Here is a 20,253-nt window from a genome sequence, read left to right on the forward strand (position 1 = left end):
ATCCTTAGTGTAACCCTTTTCCTTTTAGCGATTGACTCTATATTTAATAATATCAAACCAAATGTAAAATCTCTATTATATGCCGATGACCTTGTTATCTATTCTTCAGGGAATAATATTTCCACAATAACAAAACATATTCAGTGTTCTATTAACAAGCTATTATCATGGAATAACAAAACTGGTTTTAAATTTAATGCCGAGAAAACTGTTGCTATTAAATTCTCAAGACGCAGAAAACAGAACGATATTAACATTTCTCTAAAATTGGATGATAATAATATACAATTTGTAAACAAACATAAATTTTTAGGTGTTATCTTTGATGAAAAACTTTCATTTCATCATCATATCCAACATATCAAGGCTAAAGCGAATTCAAAACTAAGTATTATAAAGATGTTAAGATGTACAAAATTTGGATCTGATCAACAATCACTCTTAAAAATATTAAATTCAATAGTTCTGCCGACAATTGACTATGCTTCAATAATCTACAATTCAGCTTCGAGCAGTCGACTAAAAACTCTTGACACTATATTAAATACAGGTATAAGACTTTCTCTTGGAGCATTCAGGACTAGTCCTACTAGTTCTCTACTGGCTCTCTCTTCCAACCAACCTCTTAATTATAGACGACTAAAACATCTACTAAATTACACACTGAAAATATTTTCTCTGAAAACCCATCCTTTTTATTCTATGTTAAATAACACAGCAAAAGTTAGAAAATTTGAAGCCAAGTCATTGACATATCAACCACTTTACACACGAGCTTACAACGAAATGTTAAAAGTAGTAACCAAATTCCCTATCGACATAAAAAATATAAACCCATTATCAACATCAACTGTAGCTCCTTGGACTTTTACTATGATAAATTTAAATTTAAGACTTGCCTATATTAACAAAAGAAACATGATCCCTGAAGAAGTACACCAACGTTATTTAGAAATAATAAATTCTAATTATAAAAACTTTATAAAATTTTATACTGATGGCTCAGTTATAAATGAAAAATCTGGCTTTGCATATTTTGGAGACCACTTTTCGACAAAAATCCGAACTTGCAACTATTCTTCTATTTATACTTGTGAGTTACTGGCAATTAAAGTAACCCTAGAAAAGGTTCGTGAAAACTACCATGGAGCAAATATATTAATTATTTCTGACAGCAAAAGCTCATTAGAAGGGTTAGATGATAATTTCAGTAGGAACAGTTTAGTACAGGAAATTAGGGAAATCTTATGTAGAATGTCATACAATTACGTTGAATTTCTATGGGTCCCGAGCCATTTTAACATATATGAAAATGATAAAGTTGACAAATTAGCAAAGGATTCACTCAAAGACGATATCAACTTGAAATATAAATATCAATTTCCTGATTACAGAAGGCAAATAAAAAAATATGTTCATGATCAGTGGAATGAAGAGTGGGTAATGAGCAGTCGAGATTCCAAATTATTTAAATTAATAAATCATATTCCATACAAATATACACATCCATCATTAAAGAGAAAGGATTTAAGCAAACTAAATAGACTGAAAATTGGACATACTTTACTTACTCATAAATATATCATAGAGAAATCTGCACCCCCTATTTGCATTTGTACAAAGCCACTAACAATCTACCACATTTTTAACGAGTGCACCTCACATGAGAATATTAAAAACAAATACAAGATTAAAGATATATCCATACTTTTGGAAGAAGATAAATTCGAAAACATAAAACAATTTCTTACAGATATCAATGTGTATAATTTGATTTAAATATTGACTAGATCTTTTTTTTTTACATCATATATTATATTAAAATTGATTAACTGATTTAATAATTTGTATTAAAATTGTAAAATCAAGGGCCTATATAACCTTTCTGTGTTGGGGCCCTTTTTAAACTTTAAATAAATAAATAAATATATTTATCCGATTTCAGGTTTATTGTGCACCAAATGTCTAATATCAGTCCAAATGAACTGAATCTTGGCAAGTCCGACTGAATTCATCCTAGAAGCAAGTACATAAAATTTTGGTGAAAATAGCAAAAGCTCCCATATATATGTTTCATCCGATTTGGGGGTTTAAGTCCCTCACATTTGGGGGTTTAAGTCCCTCACATGCCTAATATGCACTACACATCAATAATATCAGAAATCGTTCAGAAATAAGCGCCTAAAATTTTAGCTCCCATTTATATCTTTATCCGATTTCAGGTTTATTGTGCAAAAAATGGCTAACATCAGCCCATATGAACTGAATCTTAATAATTCCAACGGAATTCAGCCCAGAAGAAAGTACTTCAAATTTTTGATACTGGACATCAGCTACAGCATGAAAATATCTCTACCAAAATATATCGTGATCTGTTTAAATTTTTATATACCTTCGACACACATGTTCATCCGATTTTATATGATATCATCCGAAATTAAATAGATTTGTTTCATTTTTTCCATTTGGTGAAACTCTGTCTATTGGTCCAATAAATATTTTTAATATAATCCTTATCGAAGTTATATCATGCACTTTACAGCAATGTTATTTGACACTAGAGGTATAAAAGCCTCCGTCAAATGTGTTGAAAATCGATTCAGAATTGAATTCCCAATATAAACTTTTTTTTGTTACCTAGGGTATCATATAGTTGACCGCGCCCGACTTTTGACCTTTCCTTACTGGTTTATTTTGTTTTTCTTAATTTGTCATCCTATTTGTAATATTTTTCTAAGAATTTCCTTTTTAATAACCCTATCTATACCAAATAAATCTCCCTTAAATTTAAATGTTGCTTATCAATTTGAACGTGAACATACCATGTTTGAAAATGTATGCAAATCGAGAGCATATTTCTGTTTTAAAAATAAAATAAATATTATGAAATAATTTACTCACTGTTTTTGTATTGTCATAGAAAATATGCAGATGCATACACGCATTTTTATGGACCTCATTACTTTTACATACTTCCAACGAAATATATTTGAATTGAAATCGTAAAATAACAATGGAAATGCTGCAAATATTTTTGGGGCAAAAACAAATTACTTTTTTTCAATTAAAATATTAAGGAAATCCCTTCATGTATTAAAAACCCTTTTCATTCACCTTGAATCCGGGGATGGTTATATAGACTCTGTCTGCTATTTAGAGTCCGGAACAATAATGGACATTTTTTGTTAAGTCAGAACTAACCTAACAATAACTGGAAAATTTATTTTCTTGTGTACAAAATAGTTTATCATTAGAACATTTTGAATGGTATACCATTTATATTCAACCATGGGTAGAAGATATAACTAAGAGATTTTTTAAGAAGATCAGTCTTGATTTTGTGGGATATTTGGAAATCCTCACTCTAAGGTTACTAGAAGGTATAAAATAGTACAACATTATGTTTAAGTGATCTTTAACATCAAATATTTTACAATTTGAACAAAGTTTGCGATTATTAAGAGCAGAAACTTTGTAATACACAGAACCGAACACCTCGGAGTCGAGCCAGACATCCATCACCTTTGACTCGATTCTCATCAAGGTAATATCACTAACGGTTTGTCTTAGAATCTATATTATCAACCCGATAACCAACGATTACCAACTGATAACCAAATTACAATCAAGCCTACCACCAACCATCCGATGACAATAACGCTTTTACCATCGGCAATAACAATTGTTTTACCACCATCCATGGAAAAGTGACAGCAGAGGGACACCGCAGGGAGTTCTCCTACCCCTGTTATGGCTTCTGGTGATCAATGAAATCCTAGTGAGTCTCGACCAACTTCGAATAAAGGCAGTCGCATATGCTGATAACGTAGTGGTTCTGATACGTGGTAGTGCACTAGTGCAGCTATCTGGTTGACTATGGTCTGGGGGTTAATCCTGTTTCGGACAATTGTTTAAACTGAAGCAAGAACATCAAGGAGCCTCATTGCGCCCTATTCATTTAGAAAAGTCATAGGTAAGAGTTGGGAGCTTGGACAACAAGTCGTACACTGGATATACGTCAATGTCGTCATCTTACCTGTTCTGAGCTAGGGGTGTCTTATCTCGTGGCATGCGATCGAAATATTTCTGGGAGCAATTGATATACCCGACCGAGTCTCACCAAATGGTAAAATTCGGTTGAAGATGCAAAAATCGATTTAACTTAGGCAGATATTAGATATAGGCGCAAAAATCGGAAAATGGGACGAAGATGTATATCAAAGCTATATAAAAATCTTAACCGATCAGAGGTATTTTCGAGCAGTATCCTGGTATCAAATATCATTGTTGTGGAGTGCATATTACGCATGTGAGGGACTTTAACACCAAATCGGATGAAACATATGTATGAGAGCTATATGTGTGTCTTAACCGATTTTCACCAAATTTGATGTACTTGCTTCTCGATTGAATTTGGTCGGATGTGTCAAAATGCATCTCGTTTGGACTGATATTGGCCATTTGATGCACAATTAATCCGAAATCGGTTGAAGAAATACATGAGAACTATATCCTTATATCATCCGATGTCGATAAAATTTTACAGGGGTATATCTAGATCCATAAGTTATCTGATATCAAATATCATTCTTATGGAGTGCATATTACGCATTTAAGGTCTATCGGATGAAACATATATATGGGAGCTAAAGCTATATCTGAACCGATTTTCACCAAATTTGAAATAATTGTTTCTAGCTTGAACTCGGTCGGAATTGCCACGATTCAGTTCGTTTGGGCATATACTTGCCCTTTGGTGCACAATAAACCTGATATCGGATAAATATATATATATGGGAGCTATACTCAAACCGATCTCAATAAAATTTTACAGAGGTATTTCTGGGCTGTATCTGATATCTGGTACCAAATATATATTGAGGTATTAATATATAATATTAAATATAATATTATAATATTATAATATGTTAGGGGAGCTATAACCATATTTTAACCGAGTTTCACCAACTTTGAAGTTCTTGCTTGTAGGATTATTTCGGTCGTATGCGCCAAAATTCACAACGTTTGAGCTACTATTCACCATTCGGTGCACAAAAACCTGATAACCGGATTAAGATATATATGTGAGATATATCCAAATGTGAACCGATATTGATCTTGAAAATTTTCCAGACGTATTTCGCAGCCGTACCTGATATGTGGTACCATATATATATATATATATATATATATATATATATATATATATATATATATATATATATATATATATATATATATATATATATATACACATATATATATCCCCGCATAATTTTGTCTCAATCGAGCAATAAATGCAGCCTGTTTTTTGTTCACAAAAATACATGGACACACAGGCGGACGGATATAAATAAATCCATTCAATCAAAAGGACCAATGGGTTTAGTTCCTTTCCATTTGCCTGACCAAGATATAAAATCCTCTACCACAGTGTTGTGTGGGGTCTAAAAAATAATTATAACTCTTTCCATAAATATTTACCCCAAACATGTAGTAGATATACATAAATACGATTTGTAGTATTTAAAGACAGAATTGATTTACATACAAATTTGTTGCCTTTTACGGCATAAATATGTTGTCATCTACCCCCTTTGTCATATACAAATGGCTCTACAAATATAACTACACCGAAGAAAAGTGGATTTTAATACCAAGTCTTACAGTCATTTTTTGATTTTTTTCCCCTCCACCCACCATTTGTTCGTTTCATCACACGATTTTTTACAAAAGGGTAAAGTTTTTCCCTGCAGCGATTAAAATTCATAAGTTTTCATTATGTTTTCTCATTGTTTTTACATTGTCTTAATGTTTCCTCATCATGGCGCTATATTTTCATAAGAGATATTATTTGTTACAGTGAAACTTTTGTAATACTCTTATAATGAAAAGAACATTGATCTAAACACAAACAAGTAAAATGAAATAAGTCGGTATTGCCGAGAGCTGCATACCCTCATCCAATGTTCGTTTATTTAAATATATTTTGACTTGCGTTATGATTATTCAAACTATTAACCCTTCATATTAGAGGTTCCGAAAGAGTGGACCAATATTTTCCAGTTCGTATCTTACATAAGTCTGATAAAAATATTAAAACGTATCAGATTTGGACATTATATCGACTACTTGCTTCTTTAAATTCAATGTTTCATAATTTTTCGAAAAGTTCGAGTTTTATGAGAGTTATAAAGTTTTATGTACTCCAGAAAGATTTGGCCGATATTGTCCATCTTCACAACAAATCTTGTGTTGATAGAAGTATTGGGATGTGCCGAGTTTGGAAATAATGGGATGCTAATTTCACCTTTTATGTGCTTTATGGTTATTCCAAATGCTTACCCTTTGTGGGGGAGGTACTACAAGGAGTGGTCCGTTCAATCTGTTCTTCATATCAGACCTTGTGTTAGTGAATATATTGAAATGTGCGAAATGAGAAGATAATCGGGCTCTTAGTTAAAATTTTATAAACGTTATAACTATTCAATATTTTTGTTTGGGGGTGGTCCGATATCTACCAGAAGTAGTGGTCCGATATTTATCATCTTCACACCAGCTCTTGTTTAAGTAAAAGTATTGGGATGTATGAAATGAAAATGTATGATACTCATTTCGCTTTTGACGAGCTTCATGGTTATTCAAAATGTTGATCCTTTGTGAGGGAGGTAAGAGAAGGAGTGAACCGATATATTCCATATTGGCACAAGACCTTGGGTTAATAAAAAATATTGGGATGTGTGAAACTTGAAGACAATCGAGCCCTTACATTACATTTAATATGAGTTGTGGTTATTCAAAATTTTGATCTTTGTGGGGGAGGTACTTGATGGAGTGGACCGATATTGTCCCTTTTCGCACCTGACGTAGCACTAACGCAAAGATTAGGATTTGCAATACTGGAGCAAAATCGGATTATCGTTTCTCTTTTTGTGCAGAAAATATATTTTTTGAAATAAATAGACCGATATTGCCCATCTCCGAACATGATTTAAGTTTGACAAAAATATTATGATGTACCAATTTTGGATCAAATCGGATACACCCTTCGAAAGTTATCGTGTGCACCAACCAGCCAGACAGATGGACGGATGGACATCCTACAAATGTCCTAAAACGGATTTGGTCCAAAGAGACCTAGGGTCTAAAACCACTATTTCGACTAGGTACATTTTGACCGTATCAAATTATATATACCCTCTAGCCATATGGTGGGGTTAAAAAATGTCAGACTTTTTGCAGTTTATAGCCTTGCCCTATTATTGAGCTTTAGTTAAATGATGGAAGTCGACTAATAATTTGCTTTAAATCGATGGTTCTGGATGGATGGAATTTTTATACCCTACAACACTATGTGTTGGGGGTATTATAAGTTTGAATGGGCCAAAAATTATGTAACAGCTCGAAATATTGGTTTCCCACATAGGAAAGTATCTCGCCGAGCTGAGTCGATCTAGCTATGTATGTCCGTCTGTACATGTTAATTTGTAATCACGCTACAGGTCGCAATTATGGTCCGATCCTCACGAAATTGAAAATGGAGGTGGGGTTAAGGTCAGAATAGAACCCTATTTCTTTTGAAGATGATCGCATAATATTTAGGGATTGAAATGGACCAAATACTGAAAAATTTCCTGATTTTGCAGTTGCTCTACAGGTCGCAATTATACACCAATCGACGCGGAAGTTAGCATGGGGCTAGAGCTTGGGGCTGGGCAGAAGCTTTTCAATTTTGATGGTCATCGGGTAGTATTTAGTGGGTGAAATAGACCACAACATTTGTTTTAAATAAAAGCCAATTTTTTTATAAAACCGCGAATATTTTTAATCCGGCGAAATCACAAATAGACGAACAGGTGAATTCTGACTGTTACGTAGATGCCGATAGTAAATATATCGGATATATATAGCGAAATATGCACAATGTATATGTACAAAGTAGGAGGATGTCAGCTAGAATGCTTATATCTCAAGAATGGCTGGACCGATTTTGACAAATTTTGTCAATTCAGAATGCCCTCTTGACATAAAAGTATAAAATCTAAAAAAATGCAGAAAAATATGCTAATAATGATGTTTTTATAGATTTTGTAGTATTTTGTCACATTTTTTTAATTTTTTCATAAATTTTATCGCATGCTATTTTTTCATTTTGACTTATAATATTGAAGTGTATATTTTGTAATATTTTTTCACCTTACAACACAGGTTTTGGTTATTATATACAGTCTGCAAATATCGTCACGAAAATTTTCAAAAGGGTAAGGTTGGGCTCAGAAGGGCTAGGCCTATTATTTTCAAAGATGTCCGAAATATATTAGGGGTTGAAATGGACCAACAACTAAAAATTTTCGTGATTTTGCAGCCATTATAAAGGTCACAAATAGAAAGCAAAGGACACGAAATCTCGCTTAAAGTTAGAGTTTAGGACAGCGGGTATAATGGACCACTAATTTTGTGTGAAAAAATACCAGCATTACTTAAGGGTTATATCCGAAATACACAAAAGGCGAACTTCTGGCGTTTTCATGCTGATTTCGTTGACGAATATAGCGAAATATCGTAGACAAGCAAATCATACAGATGAGTCTAAATTTGGAGATACAGACGGGCTTCTTGCTTTTCGAGATGATTGCAAAATATTTAGGGGTTCAAATTAACCAAAAACAAAAACGTTTTTCCGATCACACAATTGAAGCCAATCGACACGCCTGTGAAGAGAGTTAAGCACAGGGAAGAATTCTAGAATTTTGGATGACCATTGGATTGTATTTAGCTGTAAAATGGACTACAACAACTAACAGCCCGACGGAGTGCAGAATTATTCGGCAAATGTCCCTAGTCAAAATCCTAATTTCAAAAGCGAAATCTTCCACTATGGATTTGGACATAAGGTGGCTTCTAACATATTGTAGTGTTGTAGGGTATAATGTAGTCGGACCCGCACGACTATAGCCTTTACTTACTTTTTTTTTTTTTTTTTGAGATCAAAGATTGTATTTTCGAGTAACACAGCCTTTTTTAAATAATAGGTTAATGTAATAATAGGTTAAAATTAATATTTTCGCCGAGTAATGACCAGCTCATTAAAAGTTCAATATTTTCTCAATTTTCGTATTAAAGAATAAAATCGTTTTACTCTCGGAAAATATAATTTTAAGAAATTCTTCCGATTCCTCCTTGACTCAAAACCCATTATAGGGTGCTACCACCACAAACACTTTCAATCAGTTATTAACTCCACCATTACTGTTAGCTGGTATTTATAATTTTCTTAAATGCCTAAATATTTACAAGTGTGTGCGTGCATGGGGGGAGGGAGTGAAGAACCAACAACATTTCAAGTTTAAATTTTTGGCAGAAGTTTTGTTTTTATTGTAATTAAGTGAAGATAAGTTTTTCGTATGTAAAACATTTTTGTGTAAAACTTTGCGCCTACAATTTTCTTTGAAATTCTTTCTTTAGGGGAAGACGCACTTGTTGTTTGTTCGCTGATGTTTTTATGGCATATTTTGTTGGTTAATTTTTGTTAATTAAGTACGAACATAATAATAATAATGTTATGCAAATGAAATGCTTTCATTTTTATTCTTGTAATTAATTGTGTATTTTTTTTTTTGTTTGCTGTTATTGTTTGCTTTGATTTGATAATGGGAGGGAGGAGTTGCTCTAGAGCTAACATTTTCACCAGCTACTTTCAACATTATTAAGTTGGCCAATATTCATAGGTATTAAGGAGTGAATGAGAAAGAGAGAGAGAGAGTAATTTCTATTTTTTTTTTTTTTTTCTTTATAACACTTAAATCATTAAAATTTACAGAATTTTTCATTAGACTGAAAAAAGGAAATGTATGTTGTCATTTTTTTGAGTAGCTCTACGTAGAACTATAACATATTTTTTAATAATATACATGCATATTAATATCCTCTCATACTAATATCCTCAGCCATATATAGGGTATATATCATTTGATACTGCCAAAATATGTTACGTAGAAATAACAGTTACAGGCCCTAAGTCTCTTTAAACGAAATCTGTTCCGAGACATTAGTGTTTCAAAGGAAGCATCCGATTTAGTAAACACTTGATGCATCAAAATTCTGACGTATTGTGAACGAAAAGTTTTTCCCAATTTTCGCATATCAAATTTGCCTAATACAAATACCTATTGGGGAAGGAACGTGAGGCAGTGGGCTAATATTCCCATGTTCGCTCCTGACCTAAGTGTGATATAAACTTTATCGGGAACCGGATTCATTTTATATGAGATATATGAATGATATTTTCGAAAATTTTTGAACTTTGAGCCAATTTCGTCCCTGACTTACTTCTTATCAAATACAATTATGTGCAAAGTTCGAACTATATCGCTGAATATGCGATTTTTATATGTTTTTTTAATTTTTTTTGCCCTAATATACATAAAAATGTTGCGTTGTAAGAGTTTGAACAATGTCGAACCTTATTTCACATTTTTATACCCTACACCACATAGTGATAAGGGTATTATGTCTTTGTGCAATTGTTTGTAAAAGGAAGCGATATAGAGCCATAGTTACTTTTGGGGATCTTTATTGAATCGATTCAAATTTAGATACATTGTGCAACAAATGGTCAATATCAGCACCTATGACCAGAAATTTTTAGCACATCCGACCGAATTAGGTGTAGAACCACGTACATCAAATTTGGAGAAAATCGGTTCCGATATAACTATAGCTCCCATATATATGTTTCATCCGATTTGGGGTTTAAAGTCCCTCACACTTGCAATATGCATTCCACAAGAACGATATTTGGTATCAGATAATTTACGGAGCTCAAAAATGCCTATGTCAAATTAATCAAAATAGCTCCCTCTTATATTATATATCTTTATCCGATATCATATCAGCCCAAATAGACTGAATTTTGGCAATTCCGATTGAATTTATACTAAAATTTGGTAAAAATCGGATCAGACATAGTTATTGATCCCATATGTATGTTTCATCCGATTTGGTATTGAAGTCCCTCACATGCGTAATATGCACTCCTCAACAATGATATTTGATACCGGGCATCAGACACTGCTCGAAAATACCTATGTTAAATGATATCGAGATCGGATCAGATTTTTATATAACTTCGATACACATCTTCATCCAATCGAAGTCATATCAAGCAATATACAGCAATGTTATTTGGATCATAATTGATATTATCTGCTTCACATAAATTCCTATATAAACTTTTTTGTTACGGGAGCTCTACTAAATACACATAGGTGGTGGGTATCACATGGTCGGCGCCGCCCGACTTTTTACCTTTCCTTAAGGGTTATTTTTTAAAAGTTAAAACCTTTGTGAGGAAGGGGAAGCTACCAGTGCGCTGATATTTGTCATTTTTATACCCTCCACCATACATAGTATGGAGGGTACATTAAGTCCGTCATTCCGTTTATAACTCCTCGAAATACTCATGTCAGACCCAAAAAAGTATATATATTCTTGATCAGCGTAAAATTCTAAGTCGAGTTAGCCCTGTCCGTCTGTCTGTTGTAATCACGCTATCTTTCGAACGAATTGAGATAGAAGGCTAAAATTTTGCACACATGTTTATTTTTTCAGTTGGCATGTTAAGTTCGTAAATAGGCCATGTAGGCCCACGTTTTCTTATAGCCCCCATATAACGGTACATCCTGATATTCGGTATTTTGATAATTTTAGCGACATTATTCACTGGAATTGTTTCCAATTTGGTATTTGAAGTTCAAAATGGATACTACAGCCGAACACAGAAAATTATCTGTGTAGGTCCACGTCTTCGTATATCCCCCATATAACGGTACCTCCCTATATTCGGTATTTTGATGGTTTTAGCGATATTATTCACCGAAATTGTTTCAAATTTTGTGTTTGAAGTTCGTAATAGATACTATAACCTATGACCGAAAATTGTCTGTACAGGTCCACGTCTTCGTATAGCCCCTAAAATAACGGCTACATCCGGTATTTTAAAGATTTTAACAGAGTTTTTAAAGGATTTTATGTTTTTTTTTTTTTTTGAAAATTTCTAAAATCGTTCCATATGGTGGGGGTATTAAAAGTTCGGCCCAGACGAAATTATCGCTTTCTTACCTGTTTTTTAAATTGTATTGAATAAAAGAAAAAATGTCGGCAAAGCGACCATCGGCTGTTATAGCGGCCCACACCATCATCATGGCCGGGGCTTGAGTTCTGGTGACCAACCGAAGGTGCACATTTTCAGCTGACCTTTTTGGCAAGTAAACACGATCATTTTGTTTGTTTACAAACTGCTGGACAACGAATGTTTTCATAACGGAGAAAACCGAATTCGGCAGTTCACCGCTTTCGGCCAAGCGAAGCAACTCTTTAGTTCTTTTGAGTCTATTTTCTTTCTGTTGTGGTGTAAGTACTTGCACTTTTTGGAAATCCGGTAAAGCCATTGGAGGTCATTTTTTAATATTTGCCGAATGGAATATTGCGATATGTTCAGCTAACGAGCCATTTTTCGGCGCCTGCGACGCGAATTTCGATCAAGACGCTTCTTTACTTTTCGAACTATTTCTGTTGATGTTTTCTTCCGCCCGCTACGCTACCAGTATCACAGAAACGATATTTAAAATTTTATATTTTTTTTTTCTATTAGACGTGCTCTATCCTGCGTTTATGATTTCGCCAGAAAGGGACTTTAAGCATTAAAAATATTGAATGGAAATTTGGTATTTTTCACACAAAATCAAATTCGCCTGGTAATTATTGCCCAATAACCATCCAAAATAGTACGCTTTTCCTCATCAAAAGCTCTAGCTCCACGTACAATTTCACGTCGATGGGGTTAAAATTGTGACCTCATTCATTCCCTAAAATCGACCTATAATAGGGTCTAGGACGAATTTTTCGCGGTGTTAAAAACGGTATGGCCCAATCAAACATCCAAATATCCAAAAACTAATCTTTGTACACATGTATATTTGTTAATAGTTCATAGCCACAAAATTAACCAACTCGACACATAATTCAAAGAAGCTTAGAAAAGCCTATTCATAGACTTTGGTGTAACGGTATTTTAGATATAAACTTAAACGTTGAACTCAACTAATCTTTAAATTAATCTTCTCCTATTTTTCTAGAACTCCTCACTCTGCAACGAAGCGAGTGTTTTGCACCAATTACTTTTTAGAGTATCTTCTGCTACTTATTATCTCTTAGCTGCTTGTGTGCTATTAATTTTTATAGCCTCTTAAAAAAATTAAGTAGTAGCTGTTACTGTGACGGCCGAATGCTGCGCTGTTAAATTGCGTAAAAGTGTTAATAGTTTGGTAATTAAGTGTTGCTGCTTAAAATCGAAATTTCACAGCAAGCGCTTGGCAACACGAGTAATAAGAGGGCAACAGCAACGATTTACAACAACATCAACATCTAGAGAGCAACAATGACAATGACTAACATAATGACAGTTGTATGCAGCATTAACAGCATCCGCATAATTGCCCTGAAGATTTGAGGATTGACAGTTAAAAGTGCAACAGTGTTGAAAAACATTAAACGTTCTTATGTACATCTTATTGTATTTTTTCTGGAACTTTGCGTAGAGTTGGAATACAGAAGGTTTTCTTTTTAATCGGAATCATTAGAGCATTGTAGAACCTAAAAACATTTTGAGTTAAGCTCAAGTTCTCCATGTGTTTCTTTGGGGAACATTTTCCACATCAAGGTAATAAAACTGTGATTTTCAATGGCAGATGGCAGGAGATACAAATTTGATAGGGTCAAGATAGGGCAACAGAGGGTTTCAGAATTACATTTTATACCAAAAACACAATTTTTATTAACTCCGCCATCCTTATTGCAGTACCTACTTATTTTTATATCATACACCATGTCTTTGTGAATTTGTATGTAACATGGAGAAGAAAGTGAGATAGTTAATTTTGAGGATCCTCATAGAATCAATTTCTGAGTCGATTTATGCATGTCAGTTCGTCCGTCCATATATTTTTGTGAACAAAATGCAGGTCGCATTTATTATCCGATTGAGATGAAATTTTGGAAACAAAATTTGTTTGGCCCAAGGAATAACCCTATTGAAATTGATGCTAATCGGAGCAGATTTGATATAGCGTCTATATATCTTCAACCGATTTCGGGTTAATTGTTCACTAAATGGCTACTATAAGTCCAAATGACCTGTATTTTGATACATCTCACCGAATTCAGTCCAGAGGCAATAAATCAAATTTGGAGAAAATTGGTTCAGATATATCTATAGCACCCATATTTATGTTTTATCCGATTTGGAGTTTAAAGTCCCTCACAAGTGTAATATGCATTCCAAAACAATGATCTTTAGTATCAGAAATACCTCTGCTAAATTTTATAAAGATTGGTTCAGATTTTGATATAGATCTTTTATTATCTTCAACACATTTCTGGTTAATAGTGCATCAAATGGCCAATATCTGCCCAAATGTCCTGAATTTTGGTACATTCGACCGAATTCAGTCTAGAAACAAGAACATTGAATTTGGAGAAAATCAGTTCACATATAGCTATAGCTCTCATATATATGTTTCATCCGATTTGGTGTTTAAATCCCTCACATTCGTAATATGCATTCGACAACAATGATATCTGGTATCAGATATCTTATAAAGCTCAGAAATGCCTTTGCCAAATTTCATGGAGAATGGCTAAAATTTCGATATAACTCCCATATATTTTCTTAATCCGATTTCAGGTTTATTGTGCAAATAATGACTAATATCGGCCCAAATGGAGTGAATTTCGGGACGTACGTGTCCATTTTGTGCACTTCGGCCCCGATATATATTTTTATTTTAATGTAATCCTTCTCCAAGTGATATCATGCACTCTATAGCAAACTTTAATTCCTCTAAGGCCAAATGTTGATAGTTGGTACGATCTACTTGAAATAAATGATTTTGTTACGGGAGCTCTACTAAATATGCATAGTGGTGTTGGGTATCATATAGTCGGCCGCGCCCTACTATTGATATTTCTTTACTGGTAGTAATTTTAAAGAGTTTGCCTAAAATCGCAGTAGGTAGTTAAAACCTGGACCTGGACATTTTTTTATCACAGGTTTTAATACCTATTACGAACATTAAATACGAAATTTGAAACATTTCCGGCGAATATTGTACATAAAATCGTCAAAATACCGAATATAGGGTGGTACCGATATATTGGGGCTATACGAAGACCGGGAACTGCAAAAACAATTTTCTGTCATAGACTGTAGTACCATTTAGGAACTTGAAGTACGAAATGAGAAATAATTCCTGTAAAAAATGGAACCAAAATCCTCCAAATATCGAATATAGAGAGGTACCGATATATGAGGGCTATACAAAGACCTGTAACTTAATATACACAGGCTGTAGTACCTGTAAGGAATTTCAAAAGCGAAATTTGAAACCATTCCGGTGAATAAAGTCGCTGAAATCATCAAAATACTGAATATAATAAAGTACCTTTATATGGGGGCCATACGAAGACGTGGGTCTGCATACGCAATTTATTTTCATAAACTTTAGTACCTATACGAACTTTAAATACGAAATTTGAAACCATTTCGGTAAATAATGTCCCTTAAATCATAAAAATACCGAATATAAGGGGGTACCGTGGTATGGGGGATAAACGATATGGGGGAGACCGATATAGATAATTCTCTTCCACGGGGGTAATTTACTTAGAAAGAACCTTTTTGTGTAGATTTCCAGATAATTCCATTAATAGATTTGGCTAGAATAATCAAAATACCGAAAATTAGCGATACAGTTATATGGGGGCTATGCGTTATCGTGGACCGATATAGCCCATCTTCAGATCTGTTAACTGATCTGTGCAAAATTTTAGCTTTCTATCTTAATGCCCTTTGACTCTAGCATAATTACAACAGACGGACGAACATGGCTAAATCGTCTTAGAATTTTACGCTGATCGAGAATATACACATATATACTTTTCTAGGTCTAAAATTGTTATTTCGATGAGTTACAAACGGAATGACGAACGTAATTTTCCCTCCTTTGTATGTTGGAGGGTATAACAAATCTTTGTCAATACTATAATTTCCGCAAATTAAAGCATACTTTTAAGTGTTCTCTGTTAATCCATAATTTAAAGATTTTCGTGTAAATTTATTAGCATACTTTAGGGCATAACAGTGTGATCATGGACTGTACAAAACATATTGTTTTCACTTTAGTATACCAAATGTGATTTAATTTGTTTTTGTGCATTTGATATAGGCAATCTTCTGATCATGCTTGTTTTAGAATTGTTTAAAATATCTTCTTACCATGCCCCAGCGACAGATGAACGATTGCCCGATTTTCTTAAAATTTCCTGGTCTACTATTTTCACGATTCAGGATGGATTGAAATAAACAGACAAACTTTGAGTTTGTACATCTGTCTGCAAGACCGACGACAAATTTTATAGACCAATCGAAACAAATTTTAGCATGGGACTAGAGTTTATGGGCTTGTTTGATCATCGGACTATACTTAGTTGGTAAAATAGACATAAAATAACTTTTATGTATGTCTTAAGAATGTCTTAAAGTGGGACGGGCCTACTTTATGATACCCTACACCACTTTGCATATTTAGTGAAGCTTCACAAAACAAATAAAAGTTTTTCTTATTTATAAATCATACCAACTACGATTATAGTTATAATTTAAAGTCCAAAGGAACAAATATATGAGAGGAATCTCCTCCTTTGAATCGATTTCCACTAAATATGCCAAGGCATTTGTTCCTTTACAATTCGTTGTATTATATTCCCAATTTGGTGCACAATTAACTTCAAATTGTATAGGGATATATATGGGAGCTATATCCATATTTTAACCGATCTCGATAAATTCAGCAATGTATTTCTGAGCTATTTTTGATATATTTCCCCGAATATCGTTACTACGGAGTTCATATTGCGGCTGTGCTGGACAAATTCAACAAAAATATATATGGGAGCTGTAGCTATATCTGAACCGATTTTCGCCAAATTTGACATACTTATTTCTAGAATCAATTTGATCGTAAATGCCAAATTCCATCCTATTGGGGCTAACATTAAACGTTTGGTGCACAATAAAAGGCAAACCTGATGAATACATATATAGAAGCTATATTATATTTGGGCTAATATAACACGTTTGGTACACAATAAAAGGCAAATCGGACGAAGATATATATGGGAGCTGTATCTACATTTTGTCCGATTATCTCGAATTTCAATAGGGTTCGTCCTTGGGTCAAACAAAATTGCATCCGGATCAGATAATAAATGCGACCTGTACTTTGTTTACAAAAATACATAGACAGACGGACGGACATGCATAAATCGACTCAGAAAGTGATTCTATGCAGATCCTCAGAAGGAACTATGGGTCTATATCGGTCCCTTTTGCCTGTTACAAACAACTACACAAAGACATAATACCCTAACAACATTTAAATCGCAACTACATTAAGAGGTTACTTCTGATCGTTACAGTGATGCTGATAGCAAAGATATCGGTTATATAGCAAAATAGGCACAATCTATGTACAGGGTGAGATGAAAAAACTGCAACCAATTTCAGACTGCTGTCATTTCTAGGCCACTTGTCCGACAACTGATAAAATTATTCCAGTGACAGCTCGATATTTTGTTTACAGGCGTACAAAAGCATTTTGGTGAGAATTTTCCAGAAAAAAGTTATTCGTGATGGAATTCAAGCGTGAAAGTGTGATTTCTTTGTTTATATTGGCTGGAAAACCACAATTGGCTATCGTTAGGGCAAAGTGTCGATCACCTCAAGCGAGCTGGCAAGGAAGTGGGTCAAAATACCGCAGAGCAACATTCGGGCAGCGTGTGACGGTTTCATTGGCCGTTTAAGGCCTTAATTCGTGCCAAAGGTGACCAATTCGAACAAATCTAAACTTATTCTAAAATTTGATGCTATTTCCGACATTTTTTGCTTTCATTCAATAAAATTTAAAAAATGTAAAAATAATGGCGTTTGGCTTTGTTGCAGTTTTTTTTTTATCTCGCCATGTATCCTTATCACTTCGGAACCGCTAGACTGATTTGACAGCTCTCACCAAATCGGAATGGCCTGTTGCCAGAAAAGGATAAAATATACCAGTATATATTTAGCGAGTAAAATTTAACACAAGATTTGTGTGAAAGTATTTTGAAAAGAGAGCGTAAATATAGGGCAAAATGTCATTATAGCATTATTTCAAAAACGAAATGGAAATGGTTTTGGGCCTACGTTGACTTCCAAAATATTATAGTGTCAACTATGGACTTTGCTTACTTCTCAAACATTATTTCCACCTATCAACAATCATTAATAAGGATCATAGTTAGTATGATTTACTACATACAAAATTCTCTATGTAAGTTTCTTTCCCAGACTTAGCCGATTTCATTCCAAAATCGTTATTCAACCTCCTCCAAAAAACTCATTTTTTTTTGTTTTCAACCAAAAAACCTGTATTTCATTACAGTTCTGATACACAAATTCTTATTATAACTCTGCCGATAAATTGCATTCGGCCAATTGTACCCAGACTACCGCAGACGGCCTGTCTGCAAAACTAACTGCTCCATTCATTGTCAGATTTATTTGCCATATACGTGTCGTGATTTTCATTTACTGTTTATAAATATTTAATTGTTGAACAATTTGTAATATTACCGTAATCCAACAATTGTCACGTAATTTTGGTCTTGCTTTAAATACTCGGTAATATATATATGAACATTAGAGTGGGTCGTTGACATGTTTTTACAATATTGAATGTAGCAAAAATTTGGCTTTCATTTAGCAATGCTACCACTTGATTAAATGGCTATGTCACATATTTTAATACCCTACAACACTATGTGTTGGGGGTATTATAAGTTTGATTGGGCCAAAAATTAGGTAACACCTCGAAATATTTATTTCCCACATAGGAAAGTATATATGGATCTTCCTATCTCGCCGAGCTGAGTCGATCTAGCTATGTCCGTTCGTCCGTCTGTCCGTCAGTCCATGTTAGTTTGTAATCACGCTACAGGTCGCAATTATGGCCCGATCCTCACGAAATTGAAAATGCAGGTGGAGTTATGGTCAGAATAAAAGCCCATTGCTTTTGGAGATGATCGCATAATATTTAGGGGTTAAAATGGACCAAAAACTGAAAAATTTCCTGATTTTGTAGTTGCTCTACAGGTCGCATGGGGCTAGAGCGTAGGGCTGGGCAATTTCGATGTTCATCGGGTAATATTTAGTGGGTGAAATAGACCATAACATTTGTGTTAAATAAAAGTTAAAATTTTCATTAAACCGCGAATATTTGTAACCCCGGTGAAATCACAAATAGACGGAAAGGTCAATTCTGACCGTTATGTAGATGCCGATAGTAAATATATCGGATATATATAGCGAAATATATAGCGAATACAAAAGAAGGGGATGTTAGCTAGAATGCTTATATCTCAAGAATGGCTGGACCGATTTTGACAAATTTTGTCAATTCAGAATGCCCTCTTGACATAAAATTATAAAGTCTAAAAAAATTGCATAATAAAAAATAAATACAAATAAATACCAATAATGTTGTTAATATAGATTTTGTAGCATTCTGTGACATATTTTTATTTTTTCATATTTTTTATCGCATGCGATTTTTTCAATTTGACTTATAATATTGAAGTGTATATTTTGTAATATTTTTTCACCTTATAACACAGGTTGAGATTATTATATACAGATTGAAATTATCGTCCGATCCTCACGAAAATTTTCATAAGGGTAGGGTTAGGCTACGCCTATTGTTTTTAAAGATGTCCGCAATATATTTAGGGTTTGAAATGGACCAACAACTAAAAATGTTTCTAATTTTGCAGCCGTTATAAAGATCACAAATAGAAACCAAGGACACGAAATCTCGCATGAAATTGGAGTTTAGGGCAGGGGGTAGAATGGACCTCTACTTTTGTGTAAAAAAATACCAACATTTCTATTCTACCGAAAAGCTGAAAATAGCTTACAGGCGAAATCCAAGATCCACAAAAGGCGAACTTCTAGCTTTTTTATGCTGATTTCGTTGACGAATATACCCAAATATCGTAGACAAGCAAATCATATAAATGAGCCTAAATTTTGAGATACAAAGGAACCTCTTGCTTTTCGAGATGAACGCAAAATAATTAGGAACATCAGAAAATTTTTCCTGA

The 20,253-nt window shown here is 33.9% G+C and overlaps 1 protein-coding gene across 1 annotated transcript in view; it reads left to right on the plus strand.

Annotated features, from left to right (window-relative positions):
• The window catches only part of LOC131805727 (uncharacterized), a 69,343-nt gene that overhangs the window by 3,282 nt on the left and 45,808 nt on the right, over positions 1 to 20,253 (plus strand). The gene's annotated exons all lie outside the window — the stretch shown is intronic.

This window comes from Musca domestica, unplaced genomic scaffold (assembly GCF_030504385.1).
Source record: "Musca domestica strain aabys unplaced genomic scaffold, Musca_domestica.polishedcontigs.V.1.1 6, whole genome shotgun sequence".
Lineage (NCBI taxonomy): Eukaryota > Metazoa > Arthropoda > Insecta > Diptera > Muscidae > Musca > Musca domestica.